The following is a 16,565-nucleotide window of genomic DNA, read 5'->3' on the forward strand; positions in this document are numbered from 1 at the left end:
GTTTAAATATTTTTGGATCATATCAATTGTGAGCCAATGTGGATCATCTGGAGCTGTCAATACCATGCCCATTATGGACAAGAGCTCCCCCATGCTCCTTTGTATAAACAGAGCTGAAGAAGGCATTTAATAAATTTGCCTTCTCTTTATCCCCAGTCACCCACTCTAGATTATTTTGTAAAGGGCCTACATCCTCGGACCGAACCTTTTTACTATTAATATATTTGAAGAATGTTTTGGGGTTTGTCCTGCTATCTTTTGCAATCTGTCATTCATTTTCAATTTTTGCAGCCTTTATTTCCTTTTTGCATATTCTGTTATATTCTTTGTAATGTTTAAATGATGATAGCATTCCTTAATTTTTATATTTAATAAAAGCTCTTTTCTTCTTATTATTATTATAGCTTTTTTAACTTTGGCCGTAATCCATATAGATTTGATTTTTAGCCTTTTAAACGTGTTGCCCATGGGAATATATTTTGCAGTGTGTTCACATACATTCTTTTTGAAGAACTCCCATTTCTGTGTTGTGTTCATCGATGCCAATATTTCTTCCCATTTTAAGTCTTGGAGAGCTCTCAGCCTTGGAAAATTAGCTCTCTTAAAATGTTTATTTTTTCTGTATGTGCTCGCTGTTTACAGCTAACAATAAATGAAATCATGTTATGGTCACTGCTACCCAGATGTTCTTTAATATGGACATTCATAATGAGCTCTGCATGGTTTGAGATTACCAGGTCCAGCAGAGCTTCATTCCTAGTAGGGGCCTCTAAGAACTGTACCATAAAATTGTACTGTAGTAGGTTTAAAAATGTTTGCCCTTTAACTGTTCTTGCAGTACCATTAATCCAGTCAATTTCTGGATAGTTAAAATCCCCCATTATTATCACTGTCCCAGCCCTTGCAGCCCTTTCGATCTGTGCAAGGAGCTGAGTCTCCACCTCCTCATTAACACTGGGAGGCCTATAGCAAACTCCAATGATTACCTTTGCAGTACGCACTACCATGTGCAGTTCCACCCATAATACTTCAGCCTCATCACACTCTCCATCAACTAAGTCCTTTTTTACACTCACTCTGAGATCACTTCTCACATAGAGACAGACACCTTTACCTTTCCTATTTACCCTGTTTCTCTGAAAGAGAACATAGCCTGGATTATTAATGGCCCAGTCATGTGAAGAATGAATCCAAGATTCAGCAATACCAATTAAATCATAGTTCTCTTCATGCACCAAAGCTTCCAACTCACCTCTTTTGCTTGGCAGACTTCTGGCATTGGTGAACAAACATGTTAATTCATTGACACCTTGTTCACATGTATTTTGCATATTTTTTCTTTTCATACAAATGGTACCAATTCCGCTGGTTGTTTATAACATGGGAACCTTCTTATCTGCCATAGCCTTCCCCCCATCTTACCCCATTCCACCCACCAATAAGTACTTTCCACTGTCTGATCTGTCTACCCCCTTATAATATAATTCTCCCTCCCCCTCAATCCTAGTTTAAATACTCCTCCAACCTTCCCATAAACCTCTCCCCCAGCACAGCAGACCCCCTTCCATTTAGGTGCAAACCATCTCTAGCATATAGGTTGCACCCTGATGAAAAGTCAGCCCAGTGCTCTACAAACCCAAATTCTTCCCTCTTACACCAGGTCTTCATGTTCGCTTAGCTTGGTGAATAAAATGAAGCTGTGTTCAAGTCAATCATTTTGCTTGGTGAGCGATCTCTATTGCTTTAGTAAATGAACCCAGTGAATAGACAATCCATGTAGGAAAAGAAACTAAAAACAGAATTCTGTCTTGCACATAGTTGGGTAAGTAAAATAAATGCAGTTTTACTTAAAATATGCTGTAAATTCAAAGGGTTTGAGTAGCTAAAGGAATACAAAACCAGAATTATTAAACCAAAACACTAAAACTTCATAGAAGATTTAACATGTTGCTGCAATTTCAATATTTTTAAATGTTCTGATTTTTCTAGAATAATAAACTAGTGGTCCAGCCATGAGAGTCTTTGTTCTTTCTTTGCACTCCCTGTTATGGGGTGAAAAATGTCCATCGCTGTGCTCTGGAGTCACATGCATCCATGGTTGGGACTATAAATTATTGCATAGACATACATTAAGTAGGCATGGTCTACTGCTGTTAGAATTAGAAAGACATTTCAGACTAATGAGGTGTGACTGATGCTGCAGTGAGTGTAAGTAGACCGGAAGTGCCTGAAGAAGGATGGATGAAATTACCTAGCTCTGAATTGCATAAAAAAGCAAAAAAATGTTTAAAATAATCTAAATGTTACTTACCTAGCTTAACTAATGCACTAAAACTATGTTCACTCTGAATACCATATCAATGGAAAAAGTCAAGGTTTTTGATTGCACATAACTGAATGTCTAAAATGAATACAGGTTTATGTTTACTTACTGTATGTGCTAGATACAATGTCTGTAAATGGAAGAACCTACATTTTCAGTGTTATTTGAATTAGGGCTGCACTGATACCGATTTCGGAATCAGTGCCAATACTAAGCATTTGCAGGAGTATCAGTACACATACAAATGCTACGAAACTAAAAATCAATACTAAACCGGTTCCCCTTTTGAAGTATAAACAAAATTATTGCCTGCAATAGGTAACGGTAAGTGGTATTGGCGAGTACTTGAAAAAAAAATATTGGTAATCGTACTTTTTGATAAAAAAATGGTATAGGTTCATCCCTCATTTGAATTTGTTACATTCAAATACATTTATTTGTGAGCTTTGTACTTTTTAAACTAAGGGTAAATAGTAATTGTTTTTTGTTATCTTGGTTAACCTTGCAATAGATTACATTATATGTTTTGTTTTTGGTATAAGCTGGCAGTAAAATAAGCAAGACAGCTATTTTTTTTAAATTTAATAATGCATGTCTAAAACATGTTGTGCTAATCCCTTAACTTGCAATGTTGATCAGGAAATAACTGAAAGTAATTATCTTTCAAATACATGTGTAAATTAAATTTATTATAATTTTTTTTTAATTCAGTGTCTTTCTGAAAAGCTTTGAAAAATGATGCATTTATTGGCAGGACATCCATAAAAGCATAAATGTAAGAGAAAGTGCAAGAGACAGCCTACAGCATTGCTTCAGGCTTAGTAACCCTGTAACAAAGGTGAATTCAGGTTTCTTTGTTGCATTTCAAAATACACAATCATTTTGATACCCACTTTTGTGATCTTGCTAAAATGTTTCTGCAAAATTCTACTTTATGAATACCTACTTCTCACACATGTACATAGCAAGGCTCAGTGGCTCATGTAAGAGTTTTGGTCCACAAACTGTCAACTTAATTTGTAAGACAATGTAAAAGGAGCATAAACAGTATTTTTAAGAAAATCCTTTTTTTGTGGAATAACGCATTTTATTATTGAGATGAATATTAGAAAACAAATGTGTGCAATCTGCAGAGAATAACATAGTTCATGAATTGAAACAATCAGGACAAATCACCAAATGCAGGCAAAGCAAATATTTATGATTTGCCAAAAAAGACCACATTTTCAATTTCTCTAAATTCAGCTTGCACCATAAGTGGTACAGCAAATTTGTTTTGGAAACCAGTATTCCCTCCACCTAAACTTTTATAGAGCTTGGATTGCCCTACACCCATCCTATGTGTTCTCCAGTCATTTAGTGATTGGGCTAAAACTACTTTTATTGATGACAGTAAGCACAGACAGTCTTATGGGTGTATCATACTGTTGTGTGACCTAAGTTTCAATATCTTAATCAGTATCTTTGTCATGATGGCTTTACATTTTGCCTGTTCATTAGAAAGGATGACCTGGATTCCAAAAAACCCTCCTAGTTCACCAGACAATACATCGTATTCACTTCAAAATCTGAAAAAAAAATAGCATTTTCAGTTCAAAATAAGCCTGCAGATATACAGTACAGTATATTACTTAAAATGGAGGTCTAGGCTTTTCCTAACTTAAACCTGCTCCCACCCCCAGTCTAATTCCTATTCTAGAAATGAAAAGAAAAAAAGAAAAAAGCCAGAGCCTAGATAAATTTAACAAAGGCTTTTAGCAAAAAAGGTTTATGTTGTTTTTACCCTTACAGTTTTATTTATTTGTGGATATATGCTCTTGTTACCATTGTGAAGTCTATGCCATAAACTACTACACTATGGTTCCTCTACTCTGCTCTGGTGTGTGAGCTTTGTCTGTACAGCTATCTGAGGACACCACTCTCCTTTAGTGGAGAAGTGAGACATTCGGACTTGCTGGTTAAAGGCTGGAGCTTCTTAAAGGAAACCTTACACACAGTACTATCAGGCACTTTTGTTGCATATCATTTTGCAGCAATTCTCTCTGGTGAGTTTGTAATTTTTCTGGTGGTTGGTGACAAATATACTGTGAAGGACACTTTCATCGAGGTGGTGGAAGATTATTCTATTTATTTTCACCTTGGCATGAACTTTAAAGACTGTTCCTTATCACACAGAAGATTCAAATATTTTATAATTGAGAAACATTTTGGTACTGCAATTTTATTATTAAACTTCTATTATCACTTTATTTTCACCTTGGCATGAACTTTAAAGACTGTTCCTTATCACATGGGAGATCCAAATATTATATAATTGAGACTAATTTTTGGTGCTACAATTTTATTATAAGTTATTTTATTATAACTGCCCCGTGAAAGAAAGATGTCTATACTTATCTATTCTGAGGGTGCTCCGGTCCAGTCATGTGATCAGCTCTCAGCAGTGGCTTAAGGGGAGAGGAGGGGTAGCTGACAATATATATCCCATAGCAAGCCTAAGGGTGATGTCACCACACAAGCATTTCAGCCACAGTCACCAATCTCTCCTCTCTCTTAAAGTTGGCCGCTGTAGAGGTCACATAAGCAGACGGAACAACCTCAGAATAGGTAAGTATACATATTTTCCTTTCACAGGGCAGTTAGAATAAGAGTTAGAATGGGGGTGAGAGCAAGTTTGAACATAGTCAGGAATAGCCTTGGACTTCCATGTTAAAGGTATACTGTATGTTACCTACTTGTTTTTAGTGCTTCCATTCCTATTTTCTCTTCACCATTCTATGAATCTCTAAGTATGCATCCAGGCTTGTCTGAAAAGTCTGAATCCTATCCTACTAATATTCAATGATTTACTAGGTAGAGAAATGAGGATCAGGATGATATTCCCTGGTGAACTATGAAGCTGTGCACAAACTATGTGAAAAAATCAAATTTTTTCATTTCCCTTGCAAAAGATTGATCATTAACCACTTTTACTATGGGCTGGGCGGGACTCTTGTCGATCCGGTAGGGCGTCATATGACATATTTCCGGATTGCGCCTTGCACGTGCCCGCAGGGCAGCACTGTGGCGAGATCTGTCACTGGCTGTGTACCTTGGACACGGCCGATGACAGATCTGTGTGCCAGCCCCATTACCAGTACCATGTGACCTGCTGTGACCAATCACAGCAGGTCACATGACAGTTGCAAACAATGGATGGCTTCCTTTCATGCTATCTATTGTATACAAGTGTGTCTAGCTGTGAATGGTCACAGCGATCACATGCACAGGCTGGGCTTTGCACAGCCCATCTGTGTCATGTGATTAGTCATGGTCAATAACAGGTAATCACAACAAAAAAACTTGAATGAATTGATTTAATTCAATTAAATGCTTGTTTATAGCAAATAAATTCTTTGCTATAAGCAGTCAAATTGTGTAAAAAACAAAAAAACAAATACTTATCACTTCCCCAAAGTAGTACAATGTTACTATGGTAACATTATACTACTTTGGTCATAGTGTAATATTAAAAGAAAATCTTTAAAAAAGAGAAAACAATGTAATACTAAATAAAAAATAATAATTCAATTAAATTTTTTTTTTTAAATTATCAATTTTTTTTTCGTACTGTCACCTGTCAGTGTCCCTGATCACCACCACACCAGTTATATTATGACACTGTACTGCACTGGTGGCGGCATGTAAAAAAAAAATTGTGAACATTTTTTTAATTTCTTCATTTTCAAAACAATTATGACCAAAAAAATTACAACTTCAAAAATCTCGCTATGCCTCTTATGAAATACGTTAGACTGTCTACTTTGAAAAAATGAGTCATTCGGGGGATATCTATACTGTTCTGAAATTTTTGGGCCTCAAGGAATTAGATTGGCTGTCAGTACTTCAGGATTGATCAATTTTCAGATATATCCCATAGTTTGTGAACTCTATAACTTTCCTACAGACTAAATAATAAATGCTGATTTGGGTTATTTTCACCAAAGAAATGTAGCAGAATACATTTTGGACTAAATTTATGAAGAACAATTATTTATTTTCAAACTTTTATAACAGAAACAAAGAAAAATGTTTTTTTTTTAATTTTTGGTCTTTTTTGTTTATTTATTATTATTATTATACAGGATTTATATAGTGCCAACAGTTTGCGCAGCGCTTTACAATATAAGGGAGAAAGTACAATTACAATACATTTAAGTACAGAAGGAATGTGAGGGCCTTGCTCATGGAGCTTACAATCTAAAGGTTTATTTAGCAAAAAATAAAAACCCCAGTGCTGATTAAATACCACCAAAAAAAAGATCTATTTGTGTGAACAAAATTATAAAAAATTAGTTTGGGTACAGTGTTGCATGACCGTGTAATTGTCATTCAAAGTGTGAGAGAGCTGAAACCCGAAAATTGGCCTGGGCAGGAAGGTGGTGAAAGTGATTGGTATTGAATTGGTTAAAAGTCAACACAGGTTCACTTTATTTGCTCACAAACAAGCTTTGCAAAAGGGGCATTCAGTTCAATAAAGCTGGCCATACATGGATCGAAATCCAGCTGGTTCAGCAGGGATAATCCATTTATTGGTTGCTAAGTTGTACAGAAGTTGGTCTACTGATTGACTTCTTTACAACCACCATGTCGGGTTTTTGTGCCTCGATCAGCGCTGCAGGGTATAGCCTACAACACTGATCAGTGTTGTAGAATACAATAGTTCAGTGTGGAGGATTCCCTCATCCACATTGAATTTATGGACAGGAAAATTAAGTCAGTTTTTTTTTCATTCAACTCACTAGTTGAACAAAAAAATATGAACTCATGTGAACCCTAATTACTCTTTTTAATGAATCAAGTGCATTATCTTGCAAAAAAATACAGAATAAAACACAGAGCTCCAGGAGAATCCCATGTGGATTTACTATTCATGTGATCAGTTCACTTGATGCGAGTGTAGAATATGCTGCTCTGTGTTCATTAATTTTGACACATTTTCACCTATGTCCATCACACTAAATGTTTTTGCTCTTTAGTTTCACAGGTTGGACAATACTGCTTTTTGCACGTATTACAAATAGTATATCCCTCTGCATTTATCCTTTATACAGTCTATGCATATACTAATAGATAGAAAAAGAGAAAAGGAAACTTCTGCCCCTCCTTTGCCATCTGCTGCTTCCACACGTTTGATGATAGTTGTGTTGTCAGATGTCGAGCAGAGAATTTGATTGTGGACATATGTTGCTTTTGATGTATAAAATGTAATCTCCTTTCACTGAGGTTGGGTGTTTTGCATTACTTCATCATCTGCTATCAAAGAGCTAAATAGTGCTTACTACTGAAAAACTGGAAAAGGGGTCAGAATAAGGTAGGAGAGTCTTCATTATGTAATTCTTAAAACTTACCAAAGTATTAATAGGTGAGAAAAGCAAAGCCATGACCTAATTTGACACTCAGTAGAAAGTCACTCTAACTTGTAATAACAATTAATTTCATTTTAATCTTTGGCAATGCAAAGCTTCTCTGAAAGCTTCCAACCAAATATCTTCTGTGTAATTTTTGAGTAGGAAACAGAGTTGGTCTTAGCACCAACTGAAAGCAATATATACATTATAACAATATCATGATATAGATAGACATTCTTTCAATTGCAGTATACTTGTTTTGGGATTTTGATGCAGAAGTATTAAAGGCAGACACAGCTAAACATGAAGCATTTGCCGAAAATGACCAGCAATAGCAACCTTTATATTGGTCAGTCTATTTTTATCATGGCAAATTCAACCCTGATTTTCACACTTTTTCATTCTGTATTTGCAAATTCTTAATAAGGCTTCATATATATATATATATATATATATATATATATATTAAAGGCAGACATGTGGAATGACTATCTTCTGTTGGAAAAAGCATCTGTAAGATGGCCCCTGATGTTGACTGTGTGGTTTAAGTGCAAACAACTTTCCATTTCTACATACAGGTCTTAGTAATTGCTGGATCAGTCTAGTCTTTTCTAAGGAGTATAATTAGCTAGACCATGTTCTCTACATGTGAGGCTAAAAATATCAAATCTTTTGGATGATGCCACCTCTAAGTGATAGGACTAAAGAGTGTAAATGTAGCCCTAATATCTCTAGCTTTCTGCTTGTTCTTCTGTTTGCCCTGCATTTAATATCAGAAATTAATTTTATTATCAATACTTTTTCTGTATTCATGACTGTAATATCTACTTTGTAGTCAAACTGAATCATTAGCAGCTCCTTTCTTTTAATAGCAAACGAAAATGATGTGGTAATGCTGAACAGTGCCGCAGAAATCAAGTGTCCCCTTAAGAAAATACATCCTTTAAACCTGAATACCTAGACACTTCTTTTTATTAATGCACTGGTCTAAGCTAAAAAAAATGATAATGCTATTTTTGCTGTGCAAAATGTTTGTTTTAGCTATTTTTGAATATCTCACATACAGGATGCATTGTGTAATGGATAATCCTAGGGTGAGGAAAAAAGTAGAATTCACAGGTTTGAGATGCACTTTCAATTTGAATGAAACATTGAATAATAACATATTAGAAACATAGAATAAAGAAAGTATACATTACTCATCATCTTTAACTTGCAGGGTGGCACCACTGTACAATGCAACTGCCTCGCTTGTACGGCAACATTCTTGCACGCTCCCAACGACTATGGAAAAGTCATTTATAGAACCGATGTGGCTTCTTCACTAGCTACAGACACCTTTTCACCGACCCTCGTTTTTTCTGTTAGGGTAAGTTAACCATATTACTTTTATCTGTAGTTGTATGAAGTTCCTATTTTAGAGTCACACTGGAAAAGACTCTCCAGGGCAGCTGCATTTATATGCATATGGAAGGTAATTGTATAGCTTAACAGAGGCAACCAATATGAAGTCAGTTATCAGCTCCACCTTTGCCTTATTTAGATTTTAATAAAAGTTTCCCTTGTATGTGATATGAAAGAAATTACTCCATATGATTCCCTAAAGCAGTTATTTAGAAAAAAAAGAGTTGATACTTCTATGATATAAGGATATTTTACATGATCGGTAATACAATGATAACACCTTCTTACAAAAACGTAAACTGATATGCTTGATGATCACTTTTTAAATTGAGAGAATAGAAAAAAATCACCCCAGAAGTTCTTATTGGCCAAATGTGCATTCTATTTTTATCTAATAAAGTGCTTGCAATTATCCTTGTGAATGTGTGTGTGAACACATCTTAGTAAAATATTTCTATACACAAATAATAAAAATTATAAATTATTTCCATTGCCATAACATTAAGCAGGAACAAAAATTCAAATTGATCTGTTAAATGCTTCCTTCATACAAAATCTATTCTGGTGTTTAATGAATCACGTGTCCCTCTCACTGCATCTCTGCTGTCATCATTTAATGGTTAAAAAAAAATAAAGCACTCTCAACTTTTACATTTCTTTGCACAATTTTCTATGTAAAAACTTCAGGAATTTTTTCTGGATTCTTTCTCTGGGATTAAATATGGCAAATGTAATTTTTTACTATAATGCCACGTTTCTAAGTAGACATAATGGGTTTATTTACTAAATCTGGAGAGTGCAAAATTAGGCTCACTTCTGCATAGAAACTAATCAGGTTTCCAGGTTTTATTGCCAAAGCTTAATTGAACAAGCTGAGGTTAGAAGCTGATTGGTTTGCAGAAGTGAGCCTGATTTTGCACTCTCTAGCTTTAGTAAATAAACCCCAATGTGGGCCTCAGAAGATATAACAAGGCTCTAAGTAACCATAGGGAAAAATCTGATAAAACTGGAGTGTGCAAAGTCTGGTACAGCTTTTCATAGAAACCAATCAACTTCCAGGTTTTATTGTCAAAGCTTAATTGAACAAGCTGAAATTAGAAGCTGATTGGCTTCCATACACAGATGCACCAGATTCTGAGTGCTCCAATTTTAGTAAATCTCCCCACAGTGTGGCCCTTAGCAAACATTATGAGCTACCTCAAAGATTTAGTACTCTCACTTCAGCTCATTGTCATTGAGTTTGACATGTCTGATCTTGATAGTAAAGCATGCTTGTTCATGGGGGACTAGACCAAAACAAGTAAAATTACGCTTAAAAAATACCATGACCAGGGGCGCACTGACCATTTGGAAACTCGGGCACTGCCCGAGGGCCCGGGGTCAGTAGGGGGCCCCATGAGATGCCCCTGGTACCTTTTTCATAGGCTTTTTTGAGTTTGGGCAAGGACACAGGGGCCCCATGATCCCCTATTGCCCAGGGGCCCCATGAGTTGTCAGTCCGCACCTGACCATGACTACAATGCTCTCTTTTTAAGCAAAATATATTTGCATGTGCTAACAGACTTTTAACATAAATCCAAAGAAACAAAAAGCTTATTCTTCACTTTAGGTTAATGGCGAGACTACTTTATGTCCTAGTGACTAGCTGTCCACCAAGACCTGCTGGATGATAGCACACAGGCAGCCACAATATATGGCTATGTATCCAGCTTGTAATGCTTCATGCTATGTAAAAATATTTTTTTCCACTTGGTGGTAAGGTAACATGGCTTTGAAAGTGACACTTTCTCTTTCAGTTCCATTTTCCCAATCTATTCCTGATAAATGTATTGGACATTCATTTAGTGAAATAAACAGAATATTATTGCATGGTCTTCAGTTGGGAATTTTAAAGCAGAGTAGAGTTGTAGTGCAATGTCACTCCTCTCCTAGTCCTATTGGAAAGGTTTGTCAGTTAACATGAAAATCTAGAAAAAGGAAGGAAATTTACTTATTCTTTTTATGACAGCCCCTCTCAGCTTGTTTGACAGACAAAAATAAAAAAAAAATCTGGCTTACAGTGACATGTCACTGACATCACTGACTCCTGCAGTGAAAATAGAGTAGCAGCCATCAGGTAAAGTAAGGTTGCAGTGTAATTTGTAAGGTATGATTACAAAATTGATGGCTCCAAAGATAAAATTCTCTCACCTCTAGGTAGGAATGCCTATTTACTATAACATCCCAGAAAAACTGAGTTTCCTTTTAGAGCTCAATACTTTTTTCAATGACAGTGACAGGTACTGCTTTACAGGAAGGCGGCTGCCTGCAGAGAGTCACTTGAACTTTTCAGATAACTGCACTTTCTACACATGGATATTGTAGCTTAACTGGTAAATATACTGTAGCATACGTGCAATATTGTTTTTTTTCTTCTTTTTACAGTAGTTTAGTTTCCATTGTCTATCAATTTGTGTTTTGAATTATTTATTAATTTATTGGCACCATATCATTTCTTAGCAATGCTGCAGGAATAGAATATACTCTTCAATATTCCTGATTCCTGTGGATGTAACCTGAATTTTCATCCTCAATGCCCAACATCTCCCAGAAATGGGGCACAGCTTCAGAGTAGGCATCATTCTGCAGGGAGGAAAGGGATATTGCTGCATATTAAAGAGAGAATTCAAAAAGGTGTGGCCTTATAATGAAGATCACTATCCTCCAACAGAGTAGTTTTATGTGTATTTTCTGTAGCAAACAAATACAGTGCAACCCATTGTATGAATCCCCTAAAAGTGTGTGCAATCTATAGGTACCTATTACTGATTTGGGGCCCAATATCAACATGTGCAGAAAATATATATCTTGCAGCTAATGATCATTGGCACGATTAGCTGGGACCAGGGGTGGACTGACAACTCATGGGGCCCCTGGGCAATAGGGGATCATGGGGCCCCTGTGTCCTTGCCCACACTCAAAGCACACCCAAAAAAGCCTATAAAAGGTACCAGGGGCATTTCATGGGGTTCCCTACTGACCCCGGGCCCTAGGGCAGTGCCCGTGTGCTCGAATGGTCAGTCTGCCATTGGCTGGAACTATACTTCTGCTTAGTTCTGGGATTAAAGCTCACCACCATAAAATATTACTACTAAGGTATATATTTGCATAGATTTTCATCATAAGCTGAAGGTAATGGAAGTATAATGTCACAGCTGATTATTACTGAATGACACAATGAATTTGCTATTTTCGTGTTGAGACTCCGACAGATTGCATATGTATCAGGGGTATATGATGATGTTCTGTGACTTTAATTTTTAGATTTAAGTTGGAGCAATAAGTCACAATGTCCATTTCACTGTGCTTCTGGAGTCTGCATGGAGTTATTTCCATTTTATGTGGAATTGTCATCAAACCTCTGCTGTAGTGACTTTTTTTCTTTGATTTACTAAAATCCACATATTCCAAAGATTTAACAAATTCTTTATAGAAGTATTTCAAACAGTCAAAAGGACAGTTTTATGATCAGATACATGTTTTTGCCAAACAATGCCTAGTTTTTAATGCTAATTATTTAAATACTTCATACCTATTTAGCCATTTTCCTTTCTACCATCACATGCATCCCTCTTCCACACCTAAAACGATAGTTTGTTGACGCAATGTAATTTTTATAATTTTTATCCTCTGGTATCTTTCAGCAAAAAGACAAGGTAATGTTAAGGCTCATTGAGTAATGAATATGCTGTCAAAATTCCAAAGTGACAGGGTGACACTCAGCACAGCATTGTTGTCACAAATCCTTGTTGAGAGGAAGAGACTTGTTGCAAGTTGTGTAAAATGTTCGGTCCCAAAATTGTGTCATTTGGTTTCAATGACCACATTTTACTATTATCCTTGAACATTAATTAATATAAAGTGGGGAAGTAAACATTGGCTCATGAATGTCTAAAGATGGCTCAAAAAAGTGAATTTACTTTATGTAAAAAAGGCATATGTCTAAGATAGACACTTTGAAAAGTGCAATTGCTCCAGACCTTAGTAAATGTGGTAAAGCTTCGCTCTGATAAGAATACCCAATCAAGTGCAAGGAAAATAAAAAAACTGCATTTTTGCTTGCACATGATTGGATGATAGAAATCATCATAGCTTCTGCTCCTTTACTAAGCTCTGGAGCAATTGCTCTTGTGGAGTGCAACTGAAAAGTGCACAGTCTTTTTGCCTTTAGTAAATCAACCCCAAAATGTCTCAACAAGAATCCCCAGGAAATAAAAATTAAAAAAAAAATATATGCCGTATTTGCCGGCGTATAAGACGACTTTTTACCCCTTAAAAATCTTCTCAAAAGTCGGGGGTCGTCTTATACGCCGGTATAACATGACATGACACTTTTTAGGGGGGCGGCGCGGTGCCGCCGCCGCCCCCCCCCTTCCCCTAACGAAAGGGACACTAAGTACAGGGGTGGGCAGGGGCTATTTCTTACCTGGTTCCGGTCCCACGACGATCCGGTCCAGGAAGCGCGGCTGCGCCTTCAGTTCGGCCACTGGAGTTCGCGCGGCTGCTCGTCTCCGCCTCCTCACCAGCGATTGGCCGCCAGAACTGTAGCTCAGGAAAGGCACACAGGCGGCCAATCACCGGCGAGAGGGTGGAGCCGAGCGGCCGCGCGAAAATCGAGTGCAGGACCAGCAGGTAAGTGGTCAGTGTAGAGGTGCTGCTGCAACCACATATGCTGGCTGCAGCAGCACCATACGAGAACAGAGTCAGCAAGTGTCAGTGGGAGGAATAGTGCCCCATCATTGGTGTCACTGATACCAATGATGGGGCACTATTCCTCCCACTGATACCAATGATGGGGCACTATTCCTCCCGCTGATACCTATGATGGGGCACTATTTCTCCCACTGACACCAACGATGGGGCACTATTCCTCCCCCCCACTGACACCAACGATGGGGCACTATTCCCCCCCCCACTGACACCAACGATGGGGCACTATTCCACCCCCCACTGACACCAACGATGGGGCACTATTCCACCCCCACTGACACCAATGATGGGGCACTATTCCACCCCCCACTGACACCAACGATGGGGCACTATTCCACCCCCCACTGACACCAATGATGGGACACCATTCCTCCCACTGACACCAATGTTGGGACACTATTCCTCCTACTGACACCAATGATGGGGCACCATTCCCCCCACTGATACTAATGATGGGACACTATTCCCCCCACTGATACCAATGATGGGGCACTATTCCCCCCACTGATACCGATGATGGGGCACTATTCCTCCCACTGGTGTGCACTGGAAGAGGGGTAGTCTTATACAGCGAGTATAGCCCAAACACTACATTTTAGCAGGAAAAGTAGGGGGGTCGTCTTATACGCCCAGTCGTCTTATACGCCGGCAAATACGGTATATATATATTTATTTTATTTAATTTTTTTTAAATTTACATTAACATGTTAAGGCTTACATGAAATTTTTGTGTTTGGGTTTATATACACACAAAATTAAAAATATGTCTAATATTAGATCCATTTTAGTGCTATTTTCTTTCTTAGAGATTGTTTAAAAAATGCACTTTTTTCTTGCAGTATGTAAAGTTCTATAAAAAAAAGCTGATATTCATGAATTTTTCTTCAAATGATTCATTAATTCATAAATTACAGATCAATTTTCTTATCTTTACTGAGAAATACAGTTTATGTAATCCATATAGCCCTTATCAATAAACTGTTTAACCTTTGTTAAAATAAAGGAATTACAAAAAAAAGTAATCCATATATAAACACTGTATGAGTGTTTTGTGTTAACAAGAAAAAAATGGCATAATAGAAGAATGATCCCATTTTACTCTGAATGGTGCAGTTACAAGTTCCATTTTGCAGCAAGAGCAATATTTTTTTTTTCATGCATATTTTACTCCCCCTACAGCAGCTATCTTTCAGTCATTGCTCTTAACCTGAGAACCATTCCCCAAACAGCTTATTATTTGTCAGTTTATCTTCCGGCTTTTCTCCTGCTTTCCTATTATTTTTCTATGCTCTTACATCTATCACAGTTTCATAGCAAACAGAATTCTGTTTTCAATGTCATTTGCAAATATATCTTATATTTTACTGATATAGTATACAAATGTAAAAATCCTTGGTTTTTAGCTGCATTGCCTGTATTTTGTGCCATTGGAGGACTATTACTTTATACATCTTAAATGTTCTGTGCTTCATGCAGTAAAGTTTTTTTCTGCCATTGGTAAAATGTAAAAATTATGATATCTATAAAACAAAGGATGGGCATACACAGTCTGTTTTCTGCCAACTAGAGAATTGCTCTAAAGATCAGACAAGAACTGGGCCATGCAGGACTTCCATAGAGGGCAATAATGAGTTATTCCCATCATCTGTACAACACAGCACAAAGGGATTTTCCACTTTGTTTAAAATGTTTTTGCAAGAGGTGCTGATTCCTTTCTTACTTTTAAGAAAAGGGAAGGAAAGTACTGGTTCCACTTGCACAACTACACAGTGAGAGATGAATCCCATAGATGGGTGTGGCAGGTCCAATCAGCTGCGTTTATCTTAAAGTGTTGCTCAGTGTAACCCAGGGCATTCACTATATCTGGCAAAACATAGAAATGCAATTATTTTAGTAAATATAAACAGCTAAATACCTTTTTCATCAGCAGCATATAGCATTATTGTGACTTCTATCAGTGTCTGGTAGAGCACTGGTTAAAGCTTATAGGAAGAGTTTTCATTCTCCTATGATTGTCCTATGAGGCTGCATAACCCTTGACCCTCTGTATTGACAGTGATGATTGGCCCTGTGCCGATCAAATGCATCTTCCCCACAAAAAAAAACTCTCTAGCAATACACACCAAACTGAGCATGTGCAGAGTGTCTCCATCAGCAGATGGATTGGGGACTGTGGAAGAAGGGAGGATCAGAGAAGAGAGGATCAAACAGCCTCTTTACACAATGCAGTAGATTAACCCCTTAGCATCCACAGTCAGTATAACAAGCATGTACAGACTGATTTTTACTGGTTTAGTAACACTTTAATACTCATGCATGACCACCCAAAATGTAAGTATGCAAGACAAATCATTCCTTGAGTGTGGATTTAAGGAATGAAGTGGTCAATTCACGAAGAGATAAATACCACATACATTTTTGAGCTAAAATAACGTATGCAGTATTTATCTCAATTCACATAATAACATCCATTATTTATTGAATGAGTTAAATATTTATGTTTTGCAATATTTATCATTTAAATTTAGCGTTATTTTTGTTGTTGTTTTTTCACAATATTTTTTACATGCTAACACTGCAAGAGAGGAAGAAATTAAACTACACACAAATATTATGAAACTTGTTTTCATTCACAGAACAATCTCCCTTTGGTGAAATGCTACAATTTATTTTCATTCCTTAGCTCAGGGCAGAACATT

General features: G+C 37.0%; 1 protein-coding gene across 1 annotated transcript in view; it reads left to right on the plus strand.

Annotated features, from left to right (window-relative positions):
• Positions 1-8,935: 8,935 nt before the first annotated feature.
• Positions 8,936-16,565, plus strand: part of LOC149474281 (protocadherin-9-like) — a 1,301,757-nt gene continuing 1,294,127 nt past the window's right edge. Inside the window, exon 1 of the mRNA XM_089668359.1 lies at positions 8,936-9,082. The gene's annotated coding sequence lies outside the window, so the exon portion shown is untranslated. The remainder of the gene's footprint in view (positions 9,083-16,565) is intronic.

Source organism: Staurois parvus, unplaced genomic scaffold (genome assembly GCF_062004578.1).
Source record: "Staurois parvus isolate SC_StPar_1 unplaced genomic scaffold, SC_StPar_1.0 ptg000007l, whole genome shotgun sequence".
NCBI classification, from domain to species: domain Eukaryota; kingdom Metazoa; phylum Chordata; class Amphibia; order Anura; family Ranidae; genus Staurois; species Staurois parvus.